At 44.7% G+C, this 22,404-nt stretch overlaps 1 protein-coding gene across 1 annotated transcript in view; it reads left to right on the forward strand.

Moving 5' to 3' along the window:
- ZNF385B (zinc finger protein 385B) overlaps positions 1-22,404 on the forward strand; it is a 528,613-nt gene that overhangs the window by 224,176 nt on the left and 282,033 nt on the right. The window lies entirely within an intron of this gene.

Genomic DNA, 22,404 nt, shown 5'->3' on the forward strand with positions numbered 1-22,404 from the left:
TCGCCAGCCGCGGCCAATCAGCGATATTGGTGGCAAATTTAAACACCGCTCTGCTGATTGGTCGTGGCCGCTGGCGCGACCAATCAGCGATATTGGCGCCAAATTTCAACACCGCTCTGCTGACTGGTCGCGGCCGCCCGGCCGCCACCAATCAGTGATATTAGCATGAAATTTAAAACCCTGCGCGAATTGGCGCCGGATGTGAAACATGCAGGCCACCGTCGGGAGATCAGCGGCGACGCAGCTGGTAGATGAGCGGTGCTAGCCGGTCATCTCCCGGTTGCTCGCAGCATAAGTACACCGACCGGCGGCGCCGCTGACCTCCATTCGGCTACCGTCGGGAGATCAGCGGCTAGGGCCGCTGATCTCCCGACGGCAAGTGTGACGGGAGGACCGGGGAGCGGCGTCGCCGGTCGGGATACTTCTGCGAGCAGCCGGGAGATGACCGGCGCTAGTGGAAGTACCCGCACAGGCAGCGCCGCTCCCCGGTCCTCACTAACATGGCCGCGACCAGTCAGCGATTTCGGTGCCAAATTTAAACACGCTCTCCAGCCAATTGGCGCCCGATTTAAAATAAGTACGCCAACGTCGAGAAATAGCAGCGCTGACTCCGCCCATGTGACTCACCAACTGCACATGATGTACTGAACATGTTTTGTCAGTCACAGTGTGTGATGTACTTCTGTCACGTTTAAGGAATACGTTCTGTCAGTCACAGTGCGGCAAAGTTCAGTCACGTTTACTAAACACGTTCTGCCAGTCACAGCACGCTGAACAGATACTTCTTTACTGCACGTTATCACGATTTATGCTTCCTGTCTTCCAATGGGTCGTAAGCGAAAATACGCCACTGAGGATGACAGAAAAGCAGCAGAAGCAGCAAGGAAACGACAACGTCGAGTGCAACAGACACCACAACAAACTGCTGCCACACAAGCCCAGAATGCGTAATCTCACAGAAAACGTCGGCAACAGGAGACACCACAACACACTGCCGCCAGACAAGCCGAGGATGCGGAATCTCACAGACAACGTCGGGAACGGGAGACACCGCAACACACTACCTCTAGGCAGGAACACGATGCGGAATCCCATAGACAATGTCGGGTGAATGAATCTCCAGAATCCAGGGCAAACAGACAGCAACACAATCGCCAAATTTATAAAAAGCGAATGCTCTGCCAACTAAGGAAAACGCAGCAGAATATTCAACAACTTGCACGTTACGTAACAGACAATGAAACTATAATTATTCAACACTACTGTGGGAATATGAATGCAGTTTGTTCTAAATGCAACTCTCTGAATTTCATTGATGAAAAACCATCTGCCAATCAGTTTACTCAATGCTGCCAAAAAGGAAAAGTTATGCTACCGAGACGTCACTACTCAGATCTGTTTGAGCAGTTGATGAAAGGAACGCATGAACACAGTAGAAATTTTATGGAAAATATCAGAGAGTATCAACAGCTCTCATGTGTTTGCTTCATTTGGTCCCAACATTGCACCGCCCCCTGGATTCGGACCGTATTGTTTTAAAATTCACGGCCAGATCTACCACCGCACTGGAACACTTCACCCAGAAATAGGACAACCACCAAAATTTGCACAATTATACATCTTTGATACAAATGAGGCTACAGAACAAAGGATGAACCTGAAAGAAAATGAAAACTGTTATGCTGAACTGATGAACCTAATTGCCGTACATTTACAAAAAAACAGCCCATTTGCTGCCACATATCGAATGCTAAAAGACGTCGAAGCTGAGGAGGAACAGAGGGCTATACAAAATGGGACTGAAATGCCTTCTATTATCATGGCCATTAAACAAGAACGTAAACAAGATCCCTGATGTTACAACAAACCACTTGTAAGTGAGGTCGCAGTTTTTCAAAATAATGATGGAGAGCCTCCTTTTCAAAGGGATATATTAGTCCAACTTAAGCCAGACCAAAACAACCCTTTCGTTCTTAAAACACAACGAATTAGCATTTTGCACAGCAACCTTGATGCTCTTCTGTATCCGCTATTCTTTCCAAGAGGTGATCAAGGGTGGCATGAAAACCTACACCAGCAAGGAACTTCAAGAAGAATTACACAACTGCAGTACTACAGTTATCTTCTGTCTGTCCAAAATTACTTCAATCCTATTTTAAACGGTGGGAAACTGACACAACAGTACTTAGTCGATGCATACGTTAAAATTGAAACTAATCGTCTAAATTTCATACGAATAAACCAAAAACAACTTAAAGTTGAAGACTACTGCGTTGTTCAAGAACATTTGCAAACACAATCAATTCAAAAGGGAATTCCAATTGGAAAAACAGTAATTCTCCCGTCGTCGTTTGAAGGTAGCCCCCACAACATGCAACAGCGTTATCAATGACCTGTAATCCTAAATGGCCGGAAAGTACCGAAAATCTAGAACCCTGGCAGCAAGTTGAACACAGGCCAGACTTAGTTGCACGCGTATTTCGACTAAAACTCAGCAGCCTTTTTAAAGACATCAAAAATGGACTTATTGGAACAGTCGTAGCAATGGTACACATCATAGAGTTTCAGAAACTAGGTCTTCCACATGTGCATATACTAATTATCTTAGACGCGGATTCCAAGTTTTGCACTGAGGAAGAAACTGACAACATAGTGTGGGCTGAAATTCCAAACCAAGAAAAGTATCCTGAATTGTATAATATTGTAGTCTGTCATATGGTTCATGGCCCATGCGGTGTAGCAAATCCAAAAAGTCCATGCATGCAAAATGGAAAGTGTACAAAAGGGTTTCCAAAGCAGTTAAAACAGCACACTGTTAAAGACTTGGATGGCTACCCATCCTACCGGCGACAACACATTGATAACATTGTACACAACAAAAAAATTATAAATAACTCATGGATAGTCCCATACAACCCGTACTTATTAAAACGCTACAACTGTCACATCAATGTTGAAATCTGCGCTTCAATAAAAAGTGTAAAATATTTTTTCAAGTACATCTACAAGGGGCATGACAAAGCTAACGTTGAAATGCAACAGAAAACAGTCAATCACGATGAATCATCAAGTTTTGTTGATTCAAAATATGTGAGTGCTCCAGAAGCTGCTTGGAGGATATTTGCGTTTCCAATGCATTCACAGTCCCATGCCATTATACATTTAGCTATTCATTTACCAAATCAACAGCAGCTTTATTTCTTTGAAAATTCTCAAGTCGAAGATGTCCCAAAAACTTTAAGCACGACGTCAACATTAATGGAATGGTTTTTGCTGAACCAACTTGCCGAAAACGCAAGGCAGTATTGGTATCGAGAGATTCCAGAGCATTACGTTTGGAATAAAACTTGGAATCCAAGACAACGAGGACTTAGCAGAATAATTGGACACATGTATACTGTTAGTGTCAAGGATCAAGAAAGATATTGCCTTCGGCTGTTACTACTGCATGTCAAAGGAGCTAGAAGTTACGACGATTTGAAAACGGTTAACGGAGTATTGCATGATACATTTAAAGCTGAAGCTTTGGCTTTAGGACTTCTATTGGATGATACTGTGTGGACACTTACTTTAGAAGACGCAGTTACCCTACATATGCCTAAGAAACTTTTCGAATTGTTTGCCTACATTTGTGTATTTGGACCGCCTACAAATCCGGCTCAACTTTGGACAAATTTCAAAGAACATATAATTCAGGATTACTGCTTCCGTCTTCACAACAAAAGTGGAAATTGTCAAAATTGCGAATCTTATGCCATGCAAGATGTCCAAAATGTCCCACTACTGCATGGAAAAACGTTTTCAGACTTTAATTTGCCACAGCCTGCAAGTTAAGTTCCACAAATTCCAGAGTATGACGAAGCTTATGAATTATTGTTGGCAGCAGAGAAGAAAAACTCCTTAAATGAACAACAACGGATTGCATATGACACTATTGTGAGCGCTGTAGAAAACCAAGCAGATCCAAGGCCAAAATGTTTCTTTATTGACGGTCCAGGAGGCAGGGTAAAACATACCTCTATGAAGTTTTAATGCATCACGTTAGAGGGTTGGGAAAAGTCGTATTGCCATCGGCTACAACAGGTATTGCAGCAAACCTTTTACGAGGAAGTCGCACTATGCATTCACTCTTTGGGATACCAGTTCCAGTCAATGAAATCTCCGTTTCCAGAATAAAACAAGACACATTTGCAGGAAGACAGTTAAACAGTGCAAATCTTTTGATACTTGATGAGTGCACCATGGCACCCAAAAATGCTTTGAGCTTAATTGACAGACTTCTGCGTGAAGTTATGACTACAAATGTTGCTGAAAAAAATGAAATTCCTTTTGGAGGTAAAGTTTTTGTAATTGGCGGAGATTTTAGGCTATGCCTTCCAGTTATACCAAATGGAACAAGAACAAATATTATCGAGTCCAGCTTAAAAATGTCTGACCTTAGGAAACAGTTTAATAAACTCCAACTAATTAACAACATGCGATCTTCTGACCCAGAGTACAGCAACTGGCTTCTTAAACTTGGTAATGGTGAACTTAGCAATGAATATAACCTTGGAGAAGACATTATTAAAATACCAGAAGACTTGTTGTGCACTGACTGCATCGTAAGTGATGCTTTTGGACAATGTGTTGAAATTGATGTGAACGATCAAAGCAGTGTTGAGAGGGCTTCTTCCTATGCAATTCTCTGTCCCAAGAACGATAACGTAGCTCTGCTAAATTCCCGTGTGATGGATAGAATGCCTGGAGAGTATAAATTGTACAAAAGTGATGATTCGGTGGATGTAGACAATGAAGATGAACGAGAGCATTATCCAGTTGAATTTTTAAATAGTGTTACGCCATCAGGAATGCCATCCCACAGACTACAACTTAAAGTTGGAACAATCGTAATGTTGCTGCGGAATCTAAATACAAGAAATGGTCTATGTAATGGAACTCGCCTTATTGTTACTGGACTCCATTCCCACATAATTCAATCAAGAGTGATCACTGGATCAGCAAAAGGAGACGAAGTGTTCATTCCCCGCATTGATTTATGTCCTTCGGACACCGGTCTTCCATTTAGGCTTCGGCGTCAACAGTTTCCAGTAAAACCAGCATTTGCCATGACAATAAACAAGTCACAAGGTCAAACTCTACACCGTGTTGGCATATATTTACCGGAGCCCGTTTTTGGTTATGGACAACTCTATGTTGCATTTTCAAGAGTTAAAATGAGATCCAACGTCAAGGTGCAAGTTTTGGATACCCCTTTACAAGGAAAGTTGCTTAGAGATAGTAAAAAAGTATTCACAAAAAATGTAGTGTACAAAAATATTTTGGGTTGATATTAAGAAATATATTATAGGGTCGTACTTCTTTTGTCCGATGATTTATTTAAAAATATAGTTAGATATTCATGGAATAGTTTATATACAGTTATATGAAAAAGTTTGGGCACCCCTATTAATCTTAAGCTTAATGTTTTATAAAAATTGGTGTTTTTGCAACAGCTATTTCAGTTTGATATATGTAATAACTGTTGGACACAGTAATGTTTCTGCCTTGAAATGAGGTTTATTGTACTAACAGAAAATGTGCAATCTGCATTCAAACAAAATTTGACAGGTGCATAAGTATGAGCACCCTTATCATTTTCTTGTTTTAAATACTCCTACCTACTTTTTACTGACTTACTAAAGCACTTTTTTGGGTTTTGTAACCTCATTGAGCTTTGAACTTCATAGCCAGGTGTATGCAATCATGAGAAAAGCTACTTAAAGTGGCCACTTGCAAGTTGTTCTCCTGTTTGAATCTCCTCTGAAGAGTGGCATCATGGGCTCCTCAAAACAACTGTCAAATGATCTGAAAACAAAGATTATTCAACATAGTTGTTCAGGGGAAGGATACAAAAAGCTGTCTCAGAGATTTAACCTGTCAGTTTCCACTGTGAGGAACACAGTAAGGAAATGGAAGAACACAGGGACAGTTCTTGTTAAGGCCAGAAGTGGCAGGCCAAGAAAAACATCAGAAAGGCAGAGAAGAAGAATGGTGAGATCAGTCAAGGACAATCCTCAGACCACCTCCAGAGAGTTGCAGCATCAACTTGCTGCAGATGGTGTCACTGTGCATCGGTCAACTATACAACACACTTTGCACAAGGAGAAGCTGTATGGGAGAGTGATGCAAGCTCGCCACAAACAGAGTCGGCTGAGGTATGCAAAAGCACATTTGGAGAAGCCAATTTCTTTTTGGAAGAAGGTCCTGTGGACTGATGAAACCAAGATTGAGTTGTTTGGTCATACAAAAAGCCGTTATGCATGGCGGCAAAAAAAAACAGCATTCCAAGAAAAACACTTGCTACCCACGGTAAAATTTGGTGGAGGTTCCATCATGCTTTGGGGCTGTGTGGCCAATGCCGGCACCGGGAATCTTGTTAAAGTTGAGGGACGCATGGATTCCACTCAGTATCAGCAGATTCTTGACAATAATGTTCAAGAATCAGTGACAAAGTTGAAGTTATGCAGGGGATGGATCTTTCAGCAAGACAATGATCCAAAACACCGCTCCAAATCTACTCAGGCATTCATGCAGAGGAACAATTACAATGTTCTGGAATGGCCATCCCAGTCCCCAGACCTGAATATCATTGAACATCTGTGGGATCATTTGAAGAGGGCTGTCGATGCTCGGCTACCATCAAACTTTACTGAACTGGAATTGTTTTGTAAAGAGGAATGGTCAAAAATACCTTCATCCAGGATCCAGGAAATCATTAAAAGCTACAGGAAGCGACTAGAGGCTGTTATTTTTGCAAAAGGAGGATCTACTAAATATTAATGTCACTTTTCTGGTGAGGTGCCCATACTTATGCACCTGTCAAATTTTGTTTGAATGCAGATTGCACATTTTCTGTTAGTACAATAAGCCTCATTTCAAGGCAGAAACATTACTGTGTCCAACAGTTATTACGTATATCAAACTGAAATAGCTGTTGCAAAAACACCAATTTTTATAAAACATTAAGCTTAAGATTAATAGGGGTGCCCAAACTTCTTCATATAACTGTATTTTGATCATCTGTTTAATAATTTCGTTCAGTTGTATTAAGTTCTATAAGCAATAATATTTAATGATAAAGTATTATTTTACCCAGAAAATCCTGTGTATTCATTGCATTATTCTTAAATCTTCATAGCGGCATCTGCAGCATCTGGTACTAAAGTGAATGCAGATTTGTGCCTCTTCATGCACTTAGTCCCGGCGTGGAGAGGAGCGAATCTACAGACAGCAGCAACTCAGGGCAGTATCTGAGAGCGCGTGCTGTGCCTCCAATCCTGCCAGGAGCTGCTGTAGACAGGAAAGACAGCGCTGGAGCAGAGGTAAGGAAAGAAGGTGAGTATTAGTGTTTATTTTTTTAACTGTGCTGTGGGGATGGGGGAATGAGGAGGTCATACAAAACCAGGATGATGGGGCCATACAAGCCAGGATGAGGAGGCCATACAAGCCAGGATGAGGGGGCTGTACAAGCCAAGATAAGGGGGCCATACAAACCTAGATTAGGGGAATGACGGAGCCTTCCAAACCACAATTAGGGGATGAGGGAGCCATACATACAAGGATATGGAAATTTAACAGTAGCTGCTGCATTTCCCACCCTAGGCTTATACTCAAGTCAATAAATTTTCCCAGTTTTTTGGTGGAAAACTAGGGGTCTCGGCTTATACTCGGGTCACCACGCACAGGCAGCATGTGACCCCCGGCTGCAGCTGGCTCTTCCGCTTATGTCACGACTATTTGCGGCTGCAGCCAAGGGGTCTCCTGTTTCACGTTCCACGGTGAGTAATAGGCTGTGGGCGGGGTTATCCCCCATCCCGTCACACCCGGCATCCACCGCACGTGCATTCATTGACAGAGCGCGCGGTGGATGCTGGGTGTGACACGATGGGGGATAACCCCGCCCACAGCCCGTCATTCACCGTGGTACGTGGAACAGGAGACCCCTGGCTGCAGCCGCAAATAGTCATGATGTTAGCGGAAGCAAGAGCCGGCTGCAGCCGGGGGAATCATGTGCTGGCTGTGCGCGGTCAGCGATGTTGTCACAAGCAGTATTGACAACATGACGTAATTACAAAATTCATTAGGGGACCCGGGGGGATACTTTGGGGGGTTAATTTAAAGTAGTGCACAACCCATTTAAACACTGCTTCGCTGATTAGTCGCGCCCGGTCGGCCGCATACATATTCTAGAATACCCGATGCGTTAGAATCGGGCCATCATCTAGTAGTTCATAGTCTGGACTGAGTCATAAGAGAAAGGCAACGAATCAAGAATTTAACTCTGCATTACAATAAAAAAAATATATCAATTACTCCCTTGAACAGCTCAGTTACAAACCAAGTGATTGTGAACATTAAAAATTAGCTTCACCTCTAAGGTTGAGTTCAAATCATGCTGGCTCTGTAAAGGCTTCAGTCTGATGCCCGAAAAATGAGATTTAGGTGTTGCCACCAATGAGGCCATTGACTTTAATGAAGCCTAGAAAATCACTTTATGTTCTGTCTAACCTCATTTTTGTCAGTGTAGGCATTTTTGAGACTGGCCCAAAAAACGTAGTCAACTACCTTCTTTGCCTGACTCTAAAAGGCGGACACTGCCAAAAATAAGTTCAGACAGAGCACAAAGTGACTCTATCTGTTTAAGTAAAGTCATGAGCTCCATCGACGAATCTCATTTTTTACAGAAGGAAGCCTCAATAGAACTATTGGTGTGTGGTTAGCGTGACGTGAACCCGGCCTATTTAGGCAAAGTCAAAATCAGGGTCACCAGAATCATGATCTATGAAAAAAATTAAACTACTATATGTGTACTGACACTATGGAAGGCTTTATGAAAACTTGGCATCCCTGGATCCAGTTTCTCAACATTCCAGATATTTAACCAATGGTTCCTTAAAGTATAACTAAACTTGGTGAATCTTCAGTATATACTATTAGGGGCAGGCACAGTCAGATGATTGTATAAAATGGATGACGATCGTATCGCAGTTCATGGGCTGGCCAGCGGCTCTCTTGACCCGAGCGCAGAGCTTCCAGCCAGTCCGTGCACTACGATGTGATCGTAGTCCATTTTATATGGCCATCTGGCTGCGCCCTTAAATTCTGGTTCGGTCTGTCTTCCTTCCTTCTGCTTGTAAGTACTGACAAGGAGAAACCTGTCTCAAGAAGCAAGTAGGAAAGACATACTGAAGCTGAGTCACAAAGGATACATTAAGAACCTCTAGAGCCAGTTTAGAAGTAGTAGTTTTATGTTGCTGATAAATCACTGCTGCCTAGAGATAGGACTCAGAGCATACTTAGAGCAGTAGGATGATTCTTGGCTCCTCTGAAAAGTGTAATTTGCATTAGGGACACCATATTTAAAGATTTTATTGGACCATGCATTTTGCTTTAATATGCACATTTCTAATATCCACTAATTATTATTATTTATTATTATAGCGCCATTTATTCCATGGCGCTTTACATGTGAAAGGGGTATACAAAGCACAAGCAATTACAATAATTTTTGAACAATACAAGTCAGCAACTAGTACAGGAGGAGAGAGGACCCTGCCCGCGAGGGCTCACAATCTACAAGGGATGGGTGAGGATAAAGGAGCAGCGTGCAGCGGTATCATGGAGTGGTGGTTACTTTTGATTGTAGGCTTGTCGGAAGAGGTGGATCTTTAGGTTCCTTTTGAAGATATCCACGGTAGGCGAGAGTCTAATGTGTTGGGGTAGAGAGTTCCAGAGTAGGGTTGCATTTTTAACATGGTTGTTGCAGGAACTTCAGCGCTTGCCCCATTCATTTGAAAAAGGACCTGCAAAAATCCACAAAAATACTGCACAAACAACCCTAGCTCAGATGTAACTTATGGATTCTTGATTTATTAAGCTAAATTAAGATGAGCTGTGAACTTTTCAGATGTGACTGGATCCATATGCATCTCTGTGTATGCATCCACATAGCGGACAGGTGCAGGAGCTGTCTACTATTTAGATGTCCTAGTCTGGTAATGTGAAAAATCACCAATACACACTAGCACATAGGCAAACATTGGTCCATGTGCAGTCTGTTGCACACACAGACAGCACACAGATCAAATAAATGTTTGTGTGAACATAGCCCTAAATAAACTATTGTAAGTAATGGATCAAGATGATGGAACTCTTAGTGACCACCAGTTTTAGCCAGTATGTGATGATGTGTGAATAATGTCCTAGATGCAATATTAATAGCCAGGCTATTACGCTGTGTATGTGATGCATGAGCTTATAGTTAATATCCAGTAATCCAGTCTGGGATTTCTTTTATGATCCATCACTTAATATGGCTACGACCTCAGCTGTCATCCTCAGCTGCATCGATGCAAAATTGATGTTTTTGTAAATTGTGTTTATCTATGTAGAAGAGAGGCATGAATAAGTAAAAGTAGCAACAAATTTGGCATGGTATGAAACTGTTTAGTATTTCTCGTCTGCTGTCCTGGAGTTCTGGGAATGACCAGCGCCATCTTGTTATTTTATGTATTTTATGTCATGTTAGTACCTTTTCTCTTATTTTTTACAAAAAAAAAGCATACAGTGGTTTCATCTTAGGTACCGAAGAATATGTTTGAGATGCTGATGCACAATTGCAGTGTCCACTTTACATGTGCAGGGACTTCATCAATGAATGTTTTGCAATGAGAAATAAAAAATATTGTAATGCTGCATATGCTATAGCAAAGTTGGACAAAATACTATAAATTTATAGGAAAATGCCACTTCTGGACATTTTTAACCATCTGTAAACACTTTTCTTGCAGGCAAGTTTAAGCTAACTTACGTGTTTGCTCATACATACTTATAATAATATTTTTTTATTTCCATAGAGTCAACATATTACGCAGCACTTTACATTTAAGAAGGGACTTGTACAGACAATAAAAGACATTACAGAATAACAATAATCACATAAATCAACAAATACCAGGAGGAGAGAGGGCCCTGCTGCTCGGAAGCTTACAATCTATGAGGAAATAGGGGGGACACGAAAGTTAAATGGTAAAAAGTGCTTGTATTATATGGTCCAGCCATCAATATAAAAAATAAGGAATTCATATAACGCTATAAGAACCGGTCACCAGATAGTATGTGAACAAGTACAGGCACAGGGGGCTATTATGTGCATGTAGGGTGTGTGAACAGATGTTACGAGGGCCCTGGTTTGGAAGAAAATGTTGTAAGGGCAAAACGGCGATAGCTAGATAAGTGAGGTGCTAGGCCAGTCTAAAAAAAGTGCATTTTTAGGCCACGCTTAAAACGGTGAGTATTGGGAATTAATCAAATTGTTCTGGGTAGTACACTCCAGAGAAATGGCGCAGCACACGAGAAGTCTTGGAGACGGGAGTGAGAGGATCGAATTATTGAGGATGTTAGTCTTGGGTAGAAATGAGCGTTGTTCTACTCGAACTGTTCGCCAATCTCAAATTCGAGCTGTTTTGGGCGGTGTTCGAGCCGTTCGGCGAACACGAACAATTTGAGAAAAATTTGGCTGTTCGAGGTTATGTTCGATAACTGTTCGTGCACCAAAATCATAACTGGATTTTTTCTCAGTAATGATGAAAATTAATGTTAATACGCAGTTTGAGTGTACAGCGGGGTGGGGGGAGGGGCAGGGGATGGATCTCTGCAGGAACAATGAAGATCTCCATTTTTTTTTCTCTTTCCCGCATTTGCAGTGGGGAGGTGCAATCTGTCAGCCTATCAGCAGCGCACACACGGAGCGAAGTGCTTTTTTTCACACAAGCAAGGGCATGTGTCATTGGCAGTGTATGTCACATGTCCTTGCCCTATAAGACCAAGCCATTTTCCCCGTCGCCACCATTTTCTCACTGCTGCAGCTGCGTGTTAGACGGCACCGCTGTTGCTGTGTGCGCTATACCTTGTTAATTTCAAGCCAATTTTCGCACAAATATACAGATAGCTTGGGAGTAGGGAATAGTTGTGATTGCAGTCCTTTTAAGGACTAGGTTACAGCATTTCCTACGACTTTTATCAGGGAGGTCTGTGCTCTTAAATAGATAGGTTGTGGGAGTAAAGACTAATTGTAATTGGAGTCCTTTTCAGGACTAGGTTACATCAGTTCCTATCAGTTTTTGCCAGGCAGGTCTGTGCCAGTGCTGTGCAAGTTTTTTTCACAGCATTTGGCTGAATCTAGCAAAGCTAATCCTTTTTGGCCTATTGCAGAGTGTGTTAGTCAGTGGAGTAGCCTATCTGTGTTGCAAGATATACCACCTGTGTATAGAATACCAATTTTTTTACTGCACCTAGTGAAGTAAAATCTTTTGGGCATAGCATCATTCTATTAGTCCATCTATACTGACCTCCATCAGGTTGCAAATTAAAACTAATTTTTATCTGCATCTACAGTACCTCTGAAAAAATATTTGGGCTTCTACCTGTGTGTGGGACTTGTTGTATTAGTCCATCTATACTGACCTCCATCAGGTTGCAAACTGAATATAATTTTTTTCTGCATCTAGCTCTGAAAAAATATTTGGCCTTCTAGTAGTGTGTCGGACTTTCTCTATTAGTCCATCTATACTGACCTCCATCAGGTTGCAAACTGAATATAATTTTTTTCTGCATCTAGCTCTGAAAAAATATTTGGCCTTCTAGTAGTGTGTCGGACTTTCTCTATTAGTCCATCTATACTGACCTCCATCAGGTTGCAAATTAAAACTAATTTTTATCTGCATCTACAGTACCTCTGAAAAAATATTTGGGCTTCTAGCTGTGTGTGGGACTTGTTGTATTAGTCCATCTATACTGACCTCCATCAGGTTGCAAACTGAATATATTTTTTTCTGCATCTACCTCTGAAAAAATATTGGGCTTCTAGCTGTGTGTGGGACTTGTTGTATTAGTCCATCTATACTGACCTCCATCAGGTTGCAAACTGAATATATTTTTTTCTGCATCTACCTCTGAAAAAATATTGGGCTTCTAGCTGTGTGTGGGTCTTGTTCTATTAATCCATCTATACTGACCTCCATCAGGTTGCAAACTGAATATAATTTTTTTCTGCATCTAGCTCTGAAAAAATATTTGGCCTTCTAGTAGTGTGTCGGACTTTCTCTATTAGTCCATCTATACTGACCTCCATCAGGTTGCAAATTAAAACTAATTTTTATCTGCATCTACAGTACCTCTGAAAAAATATTTGGGCTTCTAGCTGTGTGTGGGACTTGTTGTATTAGTCCATCTATACTGACCTCCATCAGGTTGCAAACTGAATATATTTTTTTCTGCATCTACCTCTGAAAAAATATTGGGCTTCTAGCTGTGTGTGGGACTTGTTGTATTAGTCCATCTATACTGACCTCCATCAGGTTGCAAACTGAATATATTTTTTTCTGCATCTACCTCTGAAAAAATATTGGGCTTCTAGCTGTGTGTGGGTCTTGTTCTATTAATCCATCTATACTGACCTCCATCAGGTTGCAAATTCAAAATAATTTTTTTCTGCATCTAACCCAGCCAATAGTTTTGGCCTAATACCACAGTTTGGCCACTCAGCTCTGCTCGGTTACCATCCATTGTTTTTTTGTGCAAACAACTCCAGAGTTGTGAATTAGTTAACCACCAAAATGAGTGGAAAAAGGCCTGCTGCTGGTGGAAAGGGGAATAGGCGTGTTGGGAAGGGGAAAAAAGGTTGTGTCCGTGGGGTAGGTGTTAAAGCAACAGTAACATCTGCAGAAGAAAGACCATCTTCCAGCCAAACTAAAATGTCTACTTCTTTTAGCGGACAATGTGATAAGATCCCTTTCTTACGGCCACGCCTATCGCTACAAATTCCAGATGAGGCACAAAAACAGCAGGTGCTTCAACGGATATCAAGTGCTCCTTTAAGTGGGCTCTCCTCCACATCAACTTCAACATCACAAATACTCCAGTCCTCAAAGGTGTCACCCAAATCGCACTTGCTTCCTCACAGCTCCCAAATCTCCAGCTGCCCGTCTGAGTATGAGGTAGAACAGATGGTTGAGTCTGCAGAGCTGTTTACTCATACTATAGCCTGGGAATCAGAGGTCGACTCCAGCGCTTCTGTGAATCCAGACGAGGAAATGATCTGCACTGATGCCCAGAATCTTTATGAGTCGGATCCAGGACCAGACGCAGAAGGTTCTGACCATAATGTAGACCCTCATTCCCAAACTGTAACTCCTGTTGGTGGAGACAATGAGGAAGACGATGATAAGACTCAAATACCTGATTGGAGCGACAACTTTAGTTTTTTGTCAGGGCAGGAACAGGTTGGCTCTGAGGACGACGGGTGTGATAACGCACAGGGTGATGATGATGAGGTCGGAGATCCCACTTACTGTCAACCCACAGTCAGCCAAGAGATCAGGTCAGCAGAGGAGGTGGAGGAAGATGCTAGTGACGACGAGGTCAGGTTGCGCCTTCCTGGACAGAGACGTAGTACTGGAAGCACGTCAACAACTGCATCCTCAAACACAACTCTGCCTCTCACCACAAGTCGTGGTGGCTCTTCAGGTCGCATGGGTGCTAAGCCTTGCATAGCCTGGGCATTTTTTCAGATCGATAAAGATGACCCAACTCGTGTTATCTGTAACATTTGTCAGCAAAAGCTAAGTAGAGGCCAAAAAATACATAGTTTGAGTACTTCATGCATGAACCGGCACATGGACATGAAGCATAAGTTGCAGTGGGAAGCTCAGTGTGCTACAATGTGGCCTAGCCAGCCAGGCCAACCACCGTCTGCCATATCTTGTGCATCCGCGGCCTCTTCATCCTCTGTGACTGGGGGGACAGCAGTCACACCTGTTTTGGGGCGCAGACCTGCCACCTCTTTACCCGCAACAGCCAGCGTGATTGGCAGGTCATCATTTTCTTTGGAGGTGGTAACACCAGCTGGTGTTGAGCGCTGTCCGACATCGATAGCACCACCTTTGGATCAAGGCAACCTAACATGTCCGCCTGCATCTTCCTCACAGACCGGCAGTTTGCCGGGGACACCCTTATCAACCCCGTCTAAGCACAATAGCCAGCCCTCGGTCCCTCAGATGTGGACAAGTAAAAGACCATTTCCTCCTAGCCATGAGAAAGCTAAGAGGTTGAATTTCACCATCTGCAAGCTCTTGGCTACAGAAATGCTGCCTTTCCGCCTGGTGGACACAGAGGATTTTCGAGACCTTATGTCCGTCGCAGTGCCCCAGTACCAGATGCCCAGTCGGCACTACTTCTCAAAGAAAGGTGTGCCTGCGCTCCACCAGCATGTCGCACATAGCATCACCGCTTCTTTGAGAAACTGTGTGTGTGACAGGGTGCATTTCACCACAGACACTTGGAGGAGTAGGCATGGACAGGGGCGTTACATGTCGCTGACTGGGCACTGGGTAACTATGGTGACAGCAGGACAAGGGGCTGCTGTCCAAGTCTTGCCGTCCCCACGAGTTGTGCGTCAATCCTCTTTATGTCAAAGTTCCTCCACTGCTTCTGCCTCCTCAACCTCCTCTCGGTCTTCCACCTGCACCCAAAGCCTGTCTGGTCATGCCACAAGCTTTCTAACTGCGCAGAAGGGATCCTGCACACCTCCTTACTATGCTGGCAGTAGGGCTCAACGTCATCAGGCGGTTTTTACATTGAAATGTCTGGGAAATGTGAGTCACACAGCTGAGGAGTTGTGGTCAGCTCTGGAGAACCAATTTCATGAATGGTTGTCTCCACTGGACCTGAAACCAGGGAAGGCCGTGTGCGACAATGCTGCAAACCTGGGTGCGGCCCTTCGCCGGGGCAATGTCACACACGTGCCTTGTATGGCTCACGTGTTGAACCTGGTTGTCCAGCAATTTTTAGCCCACTATCCCAGACTATATGGCCTTCTGCAGAGGGCACGGTCGCTGTGTGCTCACTTCCGCCGTTCGCATCCCGCAGCTCAGCGACTTACATCTCTACAGAAGTCGTTGGGCCTGCCACTTCACCGGCTAAAATGCGATGTGCCTACCCGGTGGAATTCAACTCTGCACATGTTGCAGCGACTGTGGCAGCACCGACAAGCCCTGGTGCAATACGTTCTGACGTATAGCCTGGGCCAACGAGATTCAGAGGTGGGGCAAATCACGCTGGAGGAGTGGTCTCAGATCAGGGACCTATGCACCCTTCTGCACAGTTTTGAAATGGCGACGAAGATGTTTAGTGCTGACGATGCCATTATCAGCATGACTATTCCGGTGATTTACATGCTGGAGCACATGTTAAACAGAATTCGGAGTCAGGTGGTGGCACAAGAGGAGGTGGAGGAAGTAGAGGAGGAGGAGTTGTATGCGGAAGGGCTAACATCTGCAAGGTCCAGACGGTCGGCAGCACCAAGGCGGCAGGCATGTGAGGGTGGGGGAGATGGTTTTACCAGGGCGCATGGTAGCAGCCAAACTAGTGAGGAAGGTGCAGGAGCCCAGGAAGAAGTGGAGGACGAACTGATGGAAGACTCATCAGATGAGGGAGTCCTTGATCACATTTCTGTTGTGCGAGGTTGGGGGGAGAGGACAGAGGAAGGAAGCATGATTGTTACCTCGCCACCAACACAACAGGGACTTGGTGCTCCTGGATGCGCAACACACATGAGTGCCTTCTTGCTGCACTACCTGCAACATGACCCTCGAATTGTGAGAATTAGAAATAATCCTGACTACTGGGTTGCCACACTGTTAGATCCCCGGTACAAAAGTAAATTTGCAGAAATTATTCCTGCCATAGAAAGGGATGCACGCATGCAGGAGTATCAGCAGAGACTGTTGCAGAATCTTACATGTGCTTTTCCACAAAATACCAGTGGTGCACGTAGTGAATCTCACAGTTCCAACTTGCCAACCGTGGGACCGTCAAGTGTTCAGCACTCAAACCGTAACAGAACCACAGTATCTGCTGGTAACATCAATTTTGCGGAATCATTTCACCACTTTTTTAGCCCATCCTTTGCAAGGCCACAGGAGACAAGAAGTCTGACACATAGTCAACGCCTAGAGAGTATCTCCAAGTAAACATTGAAGCCACGACTGTGTCACTGGACCCTTGCTCTTTTTGGGCTTCCAATCTGGATAAATGGCCGGAGCTAGCCACTTACGCCTTGGAGATCTTGTCATGCCCCGCAGCCAGCGTTCTGTCTGAACGTGTGTTCAGCGCTGCTGGTGGTGTGCTGACAGATAAGCGCACGCGGCTCTCCACTGATAATGTAGACAGACTCACGTTCATAAAGATGAACAAATCATGGATCCGAAACGACTTTTCTACTCCTGTGTCATCCTGGGGAGAGTAAAAGCTTGATGATTGGTTAAAATCACCCTACCAACCGTTTTAAGCTTTCAAATTACTAATCATGTTTATCTGTATCTTGACTGGAAAATAATTTGGGCTTTGTAGCAGTGTGCAGCACTGATCCTATTAGGCCATCTATACTAAAGCTTCACCAGATTTAAAATTAAAAATAATTTTTAGCTGCATCTAGCCCGGAAAATAATTTTGGGGCTCCGAGATACGCAAGGCACATAAGTGCCTTCTTGCTGCACTACCTGCAGCATGACCCTCATATTGTCAGAATTCGAAGTAATCATGACTACTGGGTTGCCACACTCTTAGATCCCCCAAACTTTTCGATCAACCTTTTCATTTTAATAAAGACCAAAAAAATGGTCATTTTTGAAATTATAAGCATTAGCAGGTTGTTAGAAACTGAAATCAAACAGTTTTCAACTCAAAACTTTATTCTAGGTGATGTTACATTTTCACATAGGACCCCTTGTTCGAAAGGAGCTTCTGAACTCTCTCGTCCATTGAATTTGTCAGGTTTTGGATGGTTTCTGCTTCAATTGTTTTGCATGAGGACAGAATACCCTCCCAGAGCTGTTGCTTAGATGTGAACTGCCTCCCGCCATCATAGACACTCCTTTTAATGATGCTCCAAAGGTTCTGAATGGGGTAGAGGTCAGGGGAGCATGGGGGTCACACCATAAGTTTGTCCCCTTTTATGCCCATATCAGCCAGAGATGCAGATGTTTTATATGCAGCATGAGATGGTGCATTATCATGCAGAAAAATGATCTTGCTGTGAAATACACGGTTCTTCTTCTTGAACCATGGCAGGAAGTGCTGTTTGAGAAAATCCACATACATTATGGAGTTCATCTTTAGCGCCTTCAGGGATCCTAAAGGGGCCGACAATCTCTCTCCCCATGATTCCAGCCCAAAACATTACTCCACCTCCTCCTTGTTGGCGCTGTAGCCGTGTTTGCGTGGGGTGTCCATCAACCAGCCATCCTCCACTCCATCCATCTGGACCATCGAGCGCTGCACGGCACTCATCCGTGAACAAAACAGTTTTGAAATCAGTCTTCATGTAATGTTTGGCCCACTGGAGCCGTTTCTGCTTGTGTGAAGTGGATAGAGGAGGTCGACAGGATGGCGCATGCACAGCTGCAAACCTCTGAAGGACCCTGCATCTTGTTGTTCGGGGGACGTTGGAGGCACAAGCAGCTTCAAAAACTTGTCTGCTGCTATGACAAGGCTTTTTTGCCGCTGCTCTTTCAACCTGACGTAATTGCCTGTAGGAAAGAGTCCTCAATTTGCCCTTATCAGCACGCACACGTGTGTACTGTGAATCAGCTACATACTTCTTGATTGCCAAGACACTTCATCCTGATCATCGCACAATGTTGATTGTAGTCATGCCTTGACCTAAACACTCCACAATTTGTTGCTTCTCAGCAGCCGACACATCCTTTTTCTTTCCCATTTTGGCAGAAAATGTAGGCTGCTTAATAATGTGAGAGAGCCTTCTTAAGTAGTCTTGCCTTTCATTGGACACACCTGCCAAACTAATTAGCACAGGTGTCTGCAATTGCTTACAGTGATATAAAGAGCCCTGACACACATCACCATCAATGAGTTTAACTGACAAACAAACAAATTCTTCCCTTATCACTCCTAAACACGTTTTGCATAATAATTTGGAACGCAGTGTACATGTGCTTTTCCACAAAACACCAGTGGTTCACGTAGTGAATCTTACAGTTCTAACTTGCCAACCGTGGTCTGTATGGAGTTGTTCAATAAAGGGCCCAAAATTAAGATAACATAGATGGGAGAGGTCTCTATGAATAGGAATTCCTAAGTATTTGATACCCTGTGAGGGCCAGGCAAAGGGAAAGTTGGGCTGGATGGAATCCTATATGGATTTGGGGAGGGAGACATCGAGGGCCTCAGACTTCGCTGCATTGATTTTAAAATTTTACCATGTAACAAAGTGATCTATTTCAGCCATAACAGCATGGATGGATATATGTGATTGAGTGATATATACTAGGACATCATCAGCAAATAGAGAGCACTTGTACTCGGTGCCTCCCACCTCAATCCACCTAATATTGGGGTTATGGCGAATTGATGAGAGCAGGTGCTCCGTCACTAGGATGTATAAGAGAGGGGACAGAGGACATCACTGCCTTGTCCCATTGGTGATTGTGAAAGGTGATGAAAATGTTCTGACGCACCCCCTGGGCCTTGGGACACCCGGAGCCGGACCCTTTTTGGTGGATGCTGGTGGTTGTAGTCTTCGTGGCGGCGACCCGGTTCCGTGGCTCAGGGCGGTCAAACCAGTGGCGGAACTATTTATGTGGTTTTGATGTTTAAATGTCCGACTACGCCACCCGTGGATTGCGGTCAGAGTGAACCGCCGCTACAGGGCAGACCGCTGAGGCTGGTGTTGTGGGTGCAGCAGAGCGTAGCATAACTCCCCACGGGAGGAGTATAGCCTCAGGGCAGTGTATGCGGAGGATGGGGGTGATGGTGCAGGGCAGCAGCAGTAACGACACGGAGTCAGTGATGCAGTTCAGGGCCTTTACTCACAGTTCTTATTATCCAGACAACGTCTGCAGGTAACGGCTGCCCACGTCGTACTGTGCTCACCAGGTGAGGGGCTCAGACAACTCCCAGATAACTTTGGAGCACTTCACAGGACCCCCTTTGTGTGTCCTTTGTCTGGCCTTTCTTACCAACACTTCTGTCCGGCTGCCTCGGGCCTCCTCTTGGTAAACTTGGCGCCAGTTTCCCTGACCCTATGTGGTGCCTTCCTAGCGGGTGTAGCGAGGGGCTGCGCCACATAAAATGTCAGAGCCTCCGGTTTCTAGCTGAGGGTCGTTTCCTGCCTCCACTAGTTCGGGGACCGGTCTCCCCCTTTGGCCTGACCCCTCCACGCAGGTGGATTCGGGCGTGCGGTGGCGACTCGCCCGTCCGCAACCCTGGGATCCCTTCATTCCTCGTTCCTGGAGCCTTCTCCGCTCCTCTTCCTTCCTTCTCCCTCTTCCAGGCCTGGGCCTCTGTTACTAGGCCCGCCTCCGGAGCAGAGCTCATGCAGAGCCCCTGCTCCCTGCCACTTCTGCTCAGACTTCTCTGCACTGAACTAAGATGGTGCCCACCTTTTATACTCCCTTCTCAATGCACCCAGGAACTGCTTCCTCCCTGCTCCTGCACTACAGGGTTCCCCTTCCTCAGTGTTCCCTCCCCCCACTCCAGCCAGGGACAGGGACTGTCGTGCCCATCTCAGGGGCATATTGGTCGCCCTGCCCCACGGCAATGTGGTGTAATGCATGCAGGTGTCGGGTCCTGATCCACACTCCATCCTTACCTGAGAGTGAGATATCACACCTCTGGGTGAGGTGCAATACGTCTGTAGCAACCGAGCCCTCAGGGTGCTACAGTTCCATTTATCTTCAGCCTAGGTGACGTATTGCGATACAGGGCCGTGATTTTGGCTATAAAAGGGTCCCCTAGACCCCTACCCCAAGCTTTTTAAGAGAATCATATATGGCGTGCCAGGAGACTCTATGGAATGCTTTCTCAGCATCCAACGAGAGTATCTAATTACAAATTTTTAACTGCATCTAGCCCAGGAAATACTTTGTGCCTAGTAGCAGTGTCTGCTAGTCAGCGGATTATCCCGGCTGTTAAGCAAGCTGCACCACCTGTAGTTTAGACACTTAATTTTTTCAAAGGAAATGCTTCGGGACCATGGGATACTTAGTGAAGAGCATCAGGAGGCACCCCAAGGCATAGGGGCTGGGACTGGCAGTAGGATGCCTTGCGGTGGACAGCCGAGCTCGATCCTTATAAAAGCTTTTTAACTGCAGCAGCTTTAGTGGACGCTACTGGAGCTGGAATTACCGCGGCTGCTGGCATGAGACTTGCCCTCCAATAGATCCTTGTAAATGGATTTAAAGTGTATTCATTCAAATTAGAGAGACAATTTAAATTAAAAAGCTTAGAGCTGCCTCCACCACAGGGGGGCTCGCTCGACCCACCAGCGGACAGGCACCAGTATTGGGAGAGGGGGGCTGGCCGTCAGGGTTCACCGCGGCTCTGGCACAAACCCAGCGACACGGAGGTGGCACGGGCAGGAGCGGACTGGCCGTGTCGGCTTCTCACTTTTTGGATTTTAGAAGGGCATGACATGCCTATATCTGTGTCTCCCCCTCCTTTTACTCCTCCACCTCTTTTATTTTCGCATGACTATATGTACTTGTCACTTTTCCATGTGTTAGTTATGTCTTCTCAACAGTTTGTCATCTTTTGGACACCTTTGAAGGTGTTTTCTATGTGTTTCTATGTGTTTTTGTTTGCCTGCCATTGGTTTTAACGGTGTTCGAAGGTGTTCGACGAACAGTTCGACGAACAGTTCGGCGAACACACGGGTGTTCGACGAACCAAACCGAACTCGAACACTACGGGGGTGGCTCAACACTAGTCTTGGGTCATTAGCAGAAGGGAGAGCACGGGAAGGGTGGTAGACTGAGATGAGGGAGGAGATGTAGGGCGGTGCTGACGTGTGGAGCATTTTGTGAGTGAGAGTGATAAGTTTATCTTGAGCTCTATATCGGATGGGCCACCAGTGCAATGACTGGCACAGGGTAGAGGCATCAGTGTAGTGGTTGGAAAGCAATATGATCCTGGCTGCTGCATTCAGGATGGATTGGAGAGGGGAGAGTTTAGTAAGAGAGAGAACGATTAGTAGACAGTTGCAATAATCCAGTCGAGAATGAATAAGAGCTACAGTAAGGGATTTGCAGAGTAAAAGGTAAGAAAAGGTCAAATTGTAGAGATGTTTTTGAGGTGTAAGTGAAATGAGTGAGCGAGTGATCGGATGTGAGGAGTGAAGGAAAGATCTGAATCAAAGATGACCCCAAGACTGCAGGCATGTTGCTGGGGAGTAAAGGTAGAGTCACACACGGAAATGGCAATATCAGGCACAGGTAGGTTAGTGGAGAGAGGAAAGACAAGGAGTTCAGTTTTTGACAGACTCAGTTTTAGGCCACGGCCCCACTA

The sequence above is a fragment of the Phyllobates terribilis genome, unplaced genomic scaffold, assembly GCF_046119375.1.
Source record: "Phyllobates terribilis strain yellow unplaced genomic scaffold, ASM4611937v1 Scaffold_9__5_contigs__length_417890890, whole genome shotgun sequence".
NCBI classification, from domain to species: domain Eukaryota; kingdom Metazoa; phylum Chordata; class Amphibia; order Anura; family Dendrobatidae; genus Phyllobates; species Phyllobates terribilis.